General features: G+C 44.1%; 1 long non-coding RNA gene across 1 annotated transcript in view; it reads right to left on the bottom strand.

The window, feature by feature from the left end:
- Positions 1 to 2,435: 2,435 nt before the first annotated feature.
- LOC110296983 (uncharacterized) overlaps positions 2,436 to 10,068 on the bottom strand; it is a 35,004-nt gene continuing 27,371 nt past the window's right edge. Inside the window, exons 3-4 of the long non-coding RNA XR_002378232.2 lie at positions 2,677 to 2,836; positions 2,436 to 2,594 (exon numbers count right to left, since the gene is read on the bottom strand). This is a non-coding gene — a long non-coding RNA (uncharacterized LOC110296983). The remainder of the gene's footprint in view (positions 2,595 to 2,676; positions 2,837 to 10,068) is intronic.

The raw sequence follows: 10,068 nt of genomic DNA, 5'->3' as shown, positions 1-10,068 counted from the left end.
GTTTCTTAGGAATATGGGAATCAAAATACTTCAAGATCAACTGATAGGCCCTAAAATATACCCCATTCTTAGGCATACACCCAAAAAAGCCTTCACCCTGCCATGGTCACTTGCTCAATTGTTTCTTGCTGATCTACTTGAAACAGCTCAAAATTTGAAATTCGAAACCATCTAGATGTCTTTGGTGGTTTGAATCAAAATAGCTCCCATGGGTGTAGGTATAAATTTTTCTAACCTACTTTAATTACTATTCAACTTCTTTCTCCTCTTGCCCACCACCCACCAGAGGTAACAGGAGAGAAAAGATATTAGAATTTGGAGGAAGTGTACCTGTGTAACAATAGTTTTTTTCAGTCTCCCAGCAAACACCAAATATGAACTAGCAGCTGCAATCCAGTCCTTTTGGCAGGCAGACACCAGGCACGAACCAGCAGATGCAGTTCATTTCTGAAGAAACTGCCAGGCTTGCCAACCAGCCTGATGTGCGGCCTTGGAAATAGCAAGCTGCTGTAGGAACCTCATGAGCAATTAATTATTTGGTGAATCTCTTACTGGCAGTGTTACCACAATTGGAGCTCAACAACACTATGCAAGGCGAACCAATACATGTGTGTTGTCATCGAAGACTAGCAAGGCGAGACAAACAAAACCAATGCTCCTCCCCCACATCTGTGAGGTCATATTTATACTCCTTCACGCATCCTTTACAAGACTTTACAAGTCTGCTATAGCAAGGCATCCTTTCACCTGTGTCTGCTTCAGGAAAACATTCTTTCACCTGTCTGCTTTAGCAATACATCCTTTCACCTGTGTGCCTCAGCAAAACATCATTTAACATAACTAATTTTCCAAAGAAACTAAAAGTTTCCACTTCACATGATTCCATAGGGAATGGGACTATTAGGCAGTATGACCTTGTTGGAGTAGGTATGGCCTTGTTAGAGTAGGTATGGCATTGTTGGAGGAAGTATGTCTCAGTTCATGTCCTGCTGCCTGCCAAACTGAGATGTAGAACTCTCAGCTCCTTCTACAGCACCATCTCTGCTTGAACACTGCCATACATCCTGCTATGATGATAATAGACTAAATCTCTATAATTGTAAGTTAGTCCCCAATTAAATGTTTTCCTTTATAAGAGTTGTCAGGGTCATGGTGTTTCTTCACAGTAATAGAAACCCAAGTAAGAGAATGTCCCTCAACATTGACTAGATAAAGAAAATGTAACATTTATACAATGGAAGAAGACACAGTCACTAAAAAATTAAATCATGAAATTCTCAAGGAAATGGATGGAACTAGGAAAAAAAATCATCCAAAATGAGGTAACCCAGACCCAGAAATACATATCTGGTCTGTATTTGTTTATACATGAGTAGTAGCTGTTACTGTTAAATCAATGATACCCAAAAACCATAGAGGTTATGTGTAGAATAAGGACTGGGGTGGTGGTAGTGGTGGTACTGGTGATAGTGATGGTTATAATGGTAGTAGTAGTGGTGTGCAGATAGCTTTCTCCAAAAGTAAGTGAAATAGAATGCATAGTTATTGATGGACAGGGGACTGGGACGGGAGGATCAGATTGGGAGGGAGAGGGAAGACAGAGACAAGGGAGGAAATACCAGGAGAAAACTAAAAATTAAGGCCCATTTGAAGTATTTGTATATATATATATATATGAAGGTGATCTAAATGAAATCACCAAATAAGCAGGGAGGTCGAGCCCCACCTGGCCATCTCCTGTCACCAGATGAAGCTTCCCGTTACAGGATTAGGTTATAACTCATTCAATTGTAGTCCAATGGGCTCCTATGGGAAGCCCCAAACAATCCGGGCTGGTGACATACATTTTTTTTTGTAACCTATTTTTAAAAAGGGTTCAACGTCTCCTCTAGCCGACCATCCAGCAGAAGGAGTGGAAGAGACAAGTTATTAGGATAGGGGAAGTGGACCTGCTCAGCAACAGTTCTTTAGGGGCAAACTCCATTTTCTTTCTCAGCAGTTAAGTCCATAGCAAACACCAAATACAAATCAGTAGTTGCAGACCAGTCCTCTAGGCAGGCAGACACCAGGCATGAACCAGCGGCTTCAGTCTGTCTGGAAGGAACCGCAAGGCTTGCCAACCGGCCTGACTTGAGGCCACAGAAGCGGCAAGATACCGCAGGAACCTCATGAGCAGTTTGGGCGAGTTTCTCTCAGCGATGTTATCACAAATCGAGCTTAACCATGTTATGTCAGGCAAACTAATATTTCAAAGTGAGACAGGATTTCACAAACAGAGAGGTGAAGTAAAGCTGTATTGATACATTGAAATTCCTCAAGGGAAATTTTGGGTTTTTAGCCTCATTAATAAAAGAATTTAGAAATGGACTTAGAGGAAATTCAAGAAAAATTTTATTAGTTAAAATTTTAATTATATTTTTTATTTATTTTGTGTGTATACATATATATGTGTGAGCTCATATGCAGTGGTGCACATGTAGAGTCCAGAAGTTCTCTCCTTCCACCATCTGAGTCCTGATAATTGAACTGAAGTTGTGAGGCTCAACAGTAGGCACCCATACCCACTGAGCCATCTCAGTAGATCTTTGTAGTCACTGGGAGAAAGACAATGGGAAAAAATTATAAATCTTCACAGCTGCTGGAAGGAGACAGGTGAGAACAGGAAGTCATTCTCACCTCCTTTTTTGGGACAGGGTCTCGTTCTGTAGCTCTGGTTGGCCTGGAATTTGCTACTTAGACTAAGATAACCTCAAATTCAGAGAGATCCACCAGTATTAAAGGCATGACAACCAAACCTTGTGAGTCATGCTTTGTAAGTTGAGCATGGAGGTCTGATCTGAAAGATAGGAAGTAGGAAATGTTATGGTGTTTGAGTTAGAGCTCTGAAAAGTAGGCAGGTTTACTGGGGAGCCTCTGCAAACTCCTGCACCAGGGAGAAGCTTATAGGAGGAGTCACTGCCTGACTAAGGAGACAATCATTCCTCCTGTCTTAGCATGCCTTCAAGTGAAGCAGCTTTCCTGATGCATGTCTCCCAAACAGGTTACTTTTGAGCCCCACTGCATTAACCCTTAAAGGAGGGACAATAGGATGCAATATTCTAATTTTTGGAGTGGATCAGAATCCCCGAGGCTGAAATCAGATTCCATTTGTTTGATGAGGAGGAAACAGTTCACGTTAATTACCCTCAACAAAGCCTTGAAACCATCACTTTTTCATATGGTATTTTAAATCTTAAAAGGGACAGTTGTGACTGGAGAGATGGCTCAGTGATTAGGAGGACCAACTGCTCTTCCAGAGGTCCTGAGTTCAAATCCCATCAACTACAAGGTGGCTCACAAGCATCTGTAACGAGATCCGATGGATGCCCTCTTCTGAAGACTGCTTCAGTGTACTCATATAAATAAATACATCTTTAAGGGGGGGGGGGGCAGTTGTAAACCTTCGCTTTCAAGTGCTACCAGGGTAACCACAAGTACGGTTGAGAGCTCACTATAAGGAAGGAGTTCATCCCACATGGCCTTCAAAGCTCATCGCTCTGATCTAGCTGCCTAACAAAGTGACAGTCATTAGATAGTTTACACTAAGTAGCTTCTCAGTTCCTCTTAATATACCACTGCTCTTCATTATGCAGGCTGTTTTTGAACAAAAGGTTTCTTGCTGGGTGTGGTGGGACATAATTTAAGGAAGCTGTTAGGCACATTTGAGATCAGCTTGTTCTACATAGTGTGTTCTAAGATAGCCAGGGCTATGGTTAGACGCCCTGTCTCAAAAAATGGGGAAGAGTTACCCACACACACCATATACCTTTTTCAAAGGAGGAATTGAATAGAGTTCCAGCTGGCCTCAAATTCCCTGTATAGCCAAGTGCTGCAATGAATGGGGTTCAAGGTGGTGGTGGTTTAAATGAGAGAGACCCCCATAGGCTTCTGTGTCTGAATGCTTGCCCTCTGCTGAGTGGAACTGTTTAGGAAGGATTAGGAAGTGTGGCTCTGCTCAAGTGGGTGTAGTTCATGTTTCAAAAGCCTCTTCCCAGGCCAGTGTCCTTCTTTCTTCCTGCTGCCTGTGGATCAGGCTGTAAAGCTGTTAACTATTGCTCCAGGGCCAGCCTATCTGCTTCCTTCCATGATGAACATGGACTAACACTCTAAAACTCTAAGCAAGCCCCAAAATAAATGTTTTCTAAGAGTTTCCTTGGTTACAGTGTCTCTTTACAGCAATAGAAAGTAACTTAAGACAAGAATGTTATTTTTCAGGTGTACAAGTGCCCTTCTTTAGAATGTTTGCATATCTGCTCTAAGGAAGAACAAATGATCTATGCAAACCACACCAGATGCTCTTTTTCCTATACAAATATTACCCTGGTGATTTAAATAATGACTTCATAATAGGCCCAACCCACTCACTTGAGAGTTGGCATCAGAAAAATCTAGGTTACCCTTCTCTATATTCATATTTTGAGGTCTGGGTTATGTGAAATTCTGTCCCAGAAAACAATACCACCAACAACAAACAAAAAATAAATAAAAATAATTAGGCCCAAGGTTCAATTCCCAGTATTACCATGATACACAACTGTAATCTCAGCAATTAAGAAGTAAAGGTGATTTCAAGGTCTTTGGTGAGAGACACTGAGATTTGTGCTCATAGACAAGCCCTAGGGGAGCCAAGAATGTTAAACTCACAGTATTGTCTCTTCAAACGGAATCATGTCTAACCTGTTTTCTACCTACAAGGCTGGGAGCAAATATGGTTAACAGCCCAGTGATATTGAGCTATTTGTGTGACGTAGACCACAGTAGATCCTCTCAAGACCTAAAATCTATAGAACCCATCAAGATGAACAGTGTCACATGTGGCCTAATCTATAGAAACCATCTTGTTTAATGTTTTATTCTTTGTGAATTCTATATCATCCACCTCCATCTCACTCATCTCCTTGTCTCTTTGTACCTGCCCTTGCAATCTTCTGCTCAGAGGAAAAATAAATCTCACTGTGGAAGCTGTAGTATGTGACAGGCTGCCCCACAGTATACCTGTTGTCCACACTTCTTTATGTGCCAGTGTTCATTACAGTGAGTCACTGTTCTGGTTTGAGGCCTCTGGCTCCTGACATACTATTAATACTGGATCCTCACTGGAACTCTTCTCAGATATTCTGCTGTTTCCCTGTATCATGGAAATCCTGCAGCTTTGGATCTGTAGGAATGGCCCTTCTACCTCCTCCAGCAGTTCATAGATGGGATAGATGTTGAGGTGGGCCAACTCAAAGCCAATTCAGGCCTGGGTGGTAGCTAAGCTAGTCTGCCCACTAGGTCTCTCAAACCCACACCACCAGGGAGAGCTCTCCAGCACTGCCCTGGCTAGCTCACCCCATGCCTTAACCAGCAAGGGGTAGAGCCAACTCGTCCACTCTCCTATCCTTTGGGCTGGGCTCACCTGTGCCCATTCCAGCAAGGCCAGCTCTATTGTGTAGCCTAGGAGAGGTGCAGGACCTGCTCTCCCAAATGTTGTAGTCTTAGGGGGGCAAGACTAGCTCTCCAACTTCCATGAACTTGGGGCTAGCTCTCTGGCCTGCCATAGGTAGTGTGTTGGGGTCTCTCTCCTCACCCACATTAAACCTATCTTTACTAAACATGCCATATGTACTTTACAGAGTTGCAATATTGTCATATCTTAAGCTTTATTGGGTACATTAGTTACTTACCACCAGGAAAATTTTCACAAAATTGTGCTTTGCTTAAATATGAATATGCCTAAAATAAATTATTCAGGGTCAGAGCTCCAGAGATTGAATCAGCTCTGGTTACTGAGTTGAACTCAACGACTGTCTCGCCTATGATGGATCATTGCTCTGCTGGCAGTGGTATTCCCAGACACTCCCTTAGTCTTTTGCCGCAAAGCAAGTTGGAGGCATAAGGTGCATAAGGAGGCATAAAGTTCCTGTGCTTCAAACCCTACAATCTCACAGTGACAATGCCTATGAATAGTTGGCTTGCTATCTATAAACTCCGTCTTAAGGAAGGAGTGATGATGCTTGGAAAAGGTGTCCGAATGCCCAAGTGACCTTAGCTGGCAGACAAGAATGTGTCCAACAGTCGTATAGTGAAGGCCACATAGTATATCAACTCTTGAGAGCCTATGTAAAGGAGCATTTTGCCTGGAGACACTTCTGGTGCCTTACCCACGAGGACATCCTGTACCTCTGCCATCTCTGGAGATCATACCTGCTGCTCTGTGCTGCAGCCATCCTGAGACTGGCAGGGTGAATGAAGACCTACCTACAGGAGTAACAAAAGAGGTTGGGGTGATTAGAGACACCTATAGAAGAAGCACTGTGTCCCCAGGACAACAAGAAAGAAAGAAAAAGGAAAAAAAGTGTTGCCAGGTGTTTGGGGGGGGGGGGGGGGGGGGAAGAACCTGCCAACTCTCCGCTATGTCGAACCACTCTTCCATGCTCCTGCTACTCTGTAACTCTCCACAGTTAGACCCCCACAGCCACTGGAGCTCACATTCCAGTAACTAAATAGATCTGTCAACCTCACGGTTGTAATCTCATAACACCCTGGAAGAATCATGAGTCTTAAAGCTTAATTAACCAATAAGATTTATGTATAAATAATATCACAATTTACAAGATGCCAATACAAAAATTTCAGGGCCAATTGATAACGATAAAGCTTTATCCCACTCTTTCTTTCTTCCTTTCTTCCTTTCTTCCTTTCTTCCTTTCTTCCTTTCTTCCTTTCTTCCTTTCTTCCTTTCTTCCTTTCTTCCTTTCTTCCTTTCTTTTTCTTTCTTTCTTTCTTTCTTTCTTTCTTTCTTTCTTTCTTTCTTTCTTTCTTTCTTCCTTCCTTCCTTCCTTCCTTCCTTCCTTCCTTCCTTCCTTCCTTTCTTTTGTTTTTGTTGTTTTGCTTTGTTTTGTTTTTTTCAAGACAGGGTTTCTCTGTATAGCCCCGGCTGTTCTGGAACTCACTCTGTAGACCAGGCTGGCCTTGAACTTAGAAATCCACCTGCCTCTGGGTCCCAAGTGTTGGGATTAAAGGCCTATGCCACCACGTCCTGCCTTATCCCACTATTTCTAATCTTGTAAAATTATGGCTACTTGTGGTTGGTAAATGCTATGCAGGTACATGTCCGAAGCCATCTTGGTTTTTCCTCCTACCCTCTGGCACACTCCCTCTCTCTGGAACTCTTAGCTCTGTCCCCTTTTTCCTGTCTACTCACAGACCTCCTCTGCACTAATGTAATTGGACAGGGAAAATCCTGCAAAAGGCAGGTATAGTGGTACAAGCCTTTAGCCTTTAATCCCAGCCTTTGAGAGGCAGAGGGAGGTTGATCCCTATGAGTTCCAGGCCAGAGTTTCAGGCCAGCCAGAGCTACATCATGATAGACCCTGTCTATCTGTGTGGTCTAGGCTGCCAAGATAGCACAAGGTCACCAGGCTACTAACCACATCTGCTTCTAGCCTTCTGGGCAGAAAACAGGTCACCCTACTCTCTCTGTTTTTGGTGGCCCCATGAGTGTCCCATCTCTCTCCCTCTCTGCCCCCCCCCCCCCGCCCTCAAGGCTTTCTTGCTGTCTCTACCTCTTCCTGGCCCTCACTCCTCTCCCCTCCCCCAGTAAACCCCTTTTACATCAAATCTGTTGTATGATGCAGTTTTTCAAGAGTGCACCTTGGCTGCCCTAGCTATACTGTATTTTATAACAGTGATGAATGTTAGTACTGACTGTCAACTTAACAGGATCTAAAATTATCCAGAAAACAAATCTCTCAGCTGTGGACAGTCAGAATGGAGGGTCCATGCTGCTGCTCAACAGGGTTGGCTCGTGGTTCTGCTCAGGAAAATTCTTGGATGTGAAAACAGAACAAGCAAACTTCTCTTTCCTTTCTGTTCAGGTGTGAGGGAGTGACATGGGGGTTTCCAGCTTTGTGCCTGTGCCACCACAGAGCCACCTGACCACTTTACTGTCTCAGTCTTGATGGACTGTCTTCCCTCCAACTGTGAGCCAAGTGAATTCTCTCTGTCAGGTATTTGGTCATAGAAATAGGTACAATAGGTAATTTTATGAAATATAATGTGGCAAGGGGTGGTACCTTTGGGTTCAAGCCAAGGTGCATCCCTGAGAAATTATACCATCCGATAGATCTGGTGTAAAAGGTTCACTGCAGGAGGGGAGAGGAGTGAGGCCCTGAGGAAGGGATAGAGGCAGTGAGAGCCATGTAGACGAGCGGGAAGCAGAGCTGTGAACAGAGAAAAGAAAAAAGATGGGGCATGCACACACACAGAGAATGCCAGAAACAGAGAGAGACACAGGAGGGCAGAGAAAGAGATCTGGGATGACTGGGGGGGAGGGGGCTTTCATCACTGAAATCACGGGGAGTGGGGAACCCAATGGCAGTGATGACTAAATGGTTGCTAGGTTGTTGAGGGAAATCAGCAGAACTGCCTGTATGCAAACAGGTACACTCGTGCACTCTACATATACAATACATTAGTGCTGCTTTATATAAAGACACAAAACTTGATCTCCTTATTTTCTTTCCATTTGCTTATTTGTTTATAATATTTTGCAGTACTAGACATGACACTCAGTCTTGTTTGCGTTAGGCAATAAATCTGTATTTAAGGAGGGGAGGGGGCAGAAGTAGTTGAATACCCCTTCAGTTTCAGCATTAGGAAGGTAGAGGCTGCCTTCTGAGTTTGAGGGCTACATAGAACACTGTCTCCAAACAAACTAACAAACAAACACTAGATAGAAGGGGGTACAGAAGAGGGGGGAGGGAGGGAGGGAGGGAGGGAGGGAGGGAGGGAGGGAGGGAGAAGAGAGCAAAACATAAAAACTTCAGTTGGATAAAAGGAAAAAAGACTAATATTTACTAGCAGTGTTCCTTAGAAATTGCCACACCCTTATTTCCTGCCTGAGGAGCAAGTTCCCTGCCTGACCGGTTAGACTGCCTTTCATTTCTTTCACTTTGTATGGAATTAACTCATTTATTGAAAGTAACCTTGAGCCTCCCAAAGCTCCCTTCTTAGTTAGGCACTGACCACACCCAAGAAACAATTTCCAACACAAAGAGAACACCAGGCACACAATAGTATTCTGCCTTGTGGCCAAAGCAAACTCAAATCCAAGTCATGTCACCAATGTTGTACTTTATAAAAAGAAAGAAATGAAGAATGAGCCAGGATGTTTTGTAGAGGTGCAGTATGGTGAGGTGGAAGGGGTGGCTCTGTGGGCCTATCCTGAGGCATCCCTTCCTCCGGAGCTACCAGTCATACCATAGTTTGGAATAGAGTTTATTTAGGGCATGAGGAAGGAAGTTGAGGATGGAGTAGAGACAGAAAGGCGGAGAGGGAGAGGGAGAGGGAGAGGGAGAGGGAGAGGAAGGGGGTGGGGAAGAAGAAGCCGGTCATGAACATGTGGTGAGAGAGGATGGAGGGGAATGGAGAGAGAAGGAACAGAGAGAGTAAGAGGGTAAGAGAATGAGAGAGTAAGAGAGTGAGGAGGGGGCAAGCATCCCCTTTTACTGTGAGTCAGACACACCTGGCTGTTGCCAGGTAACTGCGAGGCAGAGCCTAGAAGGAATGCTAACAAGGGTGGCTGAATCTGAATCTAGAAAGAGCAGCAGATGATTCTGCAGGAGTGATCTTGGTGGCAAAAGAAGGAAGTCCATGCTAGGGTGAGTTGGTGAGTCCTGGTTGGACATATTAGTCAGTGAAGTGAGGTAAGTAAATTTGATAGCTGGACCTTGGTGGTCAGCATCAGGAACAAGTCAGACATGAGTAAGTGTTCAAATAAGAAGTCTAGTGAGGAGTCCAGTGTTTAACAAAAGGGAAGGGTGAGGGAGGACACCCCCCCCGCCCCCCCCCCCCCCCCCCCCCCCCCCCCCCGCACCAATTTTGCCACATTTGGGCCTGTTTGAGCTATTCATTTCTTATCCTTGTTGGTGACTAAATTGTGTCCCACTCAAAATTCCTCTTGTGTATGTTTATGTATGTGCAGGTGTGGAAGCTTGAAGACAACTTTTAGGAGTCAGTTTGAGGCAGGCAAGCACAGCCTCCATC

The sequence above is a fragment of the Mus caroli genome, unplaced genomic scaffold (genome assembly GCF_978045245.1).
Source record: "Mus caroli unplaced genomic scaffold, Mus_caroli_1 scaffold_7, whole genome shotgun sequence".
Lineage (NCBI taxonomy): Eukaryota > Metazoa > Chordata > Mammalia > Rodentia > Muridae > Mus > Mus caroli.
Note: the sequence above shows the minus strand (reverse complement) of the source record. Positions and strands in the feature narration are given on the sequence as shown.